Source organism: Gossypium hirsutum, chromosome A12, assembly GCF_007990345.1.
Source record: "Gossypium hirsutum isolate 1008001.06 chromosome A12, Gossypium_hirsutum_v2.1, whole genome shotgun sequence".
Taxonomy (NCBI): Eukaryota; Viridiplantae; Streptophyta; class Magnoliopsida; order Malvales; family Malvaceae; genus Gossypium; species Gossypium hirsutum.
This window is the reverse complement of record NC_053435.1, coordinates 19906331-19907543: the sequence shown is the minus strand read 5'-3', so window position 1 is coordinate 19907543 and position 1213 is coordinate 19906331. Positions and strand designations below refer to the sequence as shown.

Here is a 1213-nt window from a genome sequence, read left to right as displayed (position 1 = left end):
TGGATAGACACTTGTTGCTTTTTAAGTGTTGTCTCAGTGTTCTGGAAATGGGTTTCTGACACCGAGATAAACTTCGTGAGCATCTCTTCAAGGTTCGATTTCTTTTCCTGTTGGTAGGGTGGTTGTTGGTAGCCTGGAGGTGGTTGTGGTCTTTGATTTCCTTGACTGCCCTACGAGAAATTGGGGTGGTTCCTCCAACCTGCATTGTAAGTGTTACTATATGGATTTTTTTGAGGTCGAGGATTATTACCCATGTAATTTAATTGCTCGTTATCGATGTTGTGGCCATAAAGTTGGTATTCCGAATGGCTTGTTCCACCTCTACTTGCTTCGCACTGCATTACTGGGTGAACCTGTGAAGAACTAAGAAAACCATCAATTTTCTTATTAAAAAGTTCTACCTGATTAGAGAGCATGGTGACCGAATCGATGTTATAAACACCAGCTATTTTCGTTGGCTTTGTCCTCATGACTTGCCACTGATAGTTATTCAATGACATCTCCTCTATGAACTCATAAGCATCTTCAGGTGCTTTATTATTGATGGTTCCGCCAGCAGCTGCGTCAACCATTTACTGAGTCGAAGGATTCAGGCCATTATGGAATGTTTGAACCTAAAGCCAAAGCGGTAACACATGGTGAGGGCACCTTCTCAAAACGTCCTTGTATCTCTCCCATGCATCGTAGAGTGTTTCTAAATCCATCTGCACAAAAGAAGAGATATCATTACGTAATTTAGCCGTTTTAGCCGGCAAAAAATATTGTAGTCAAAATTTTTTGGTCATTTGTTCCCAAGTAGTGATTGACCCTCGTGGTAACGAGTTCAACCACTGTTTAGCTTTGTTCCTCAATGAAAAAGGGAATAACCGAAGATGAATGGCATCATCAGAAACACCATTAATTTTAAATGTATCGCATAGTTCTAAGAAGTTGGCTAAATGAGCGTTGGGATCCTCATCCATCAAACCATCAAATTGAACAAATTGTTGTATCATTTGAATAGTGTTAGGTTTTAGTTCAAACATTTTTGCAGCTACAGTAGGTCTAACTATGCTTGATTCAGTTCCTGTTAAAGAAGGTTTAGCATAATCATACATAGTGCGTGGAGCAGGATTTTGATTAACCGCAATTACAAGAGGTAGCTGATTGTCTTGCTTTTCATCCATCTCTTCGGTTGGGGTTGAGTATCGTCTTTTTACTCATTCTCTGTGTA

The 1213-nt window shown here is 39.9% G+C and overlaps 1 non-coding gene across 1 annotated transcript; it reads left to right on the top strand.

The window, feature by feature from the left end:
* The first annotated feature begins 630 nt into the window (after window positions 1–630).
* Window positions 631–737, top strand: LOC121211829 (small nucleolar RNA R71). Its single transcript, XR_005907047.1, has one exon. It is a non-coding gene; the product is annotated as a small nucleolar RNA R71 (small nucleolar RNA).
* The last annotated feature ends 476 nt before the right edge of the window (window positions 738–1213 follow it).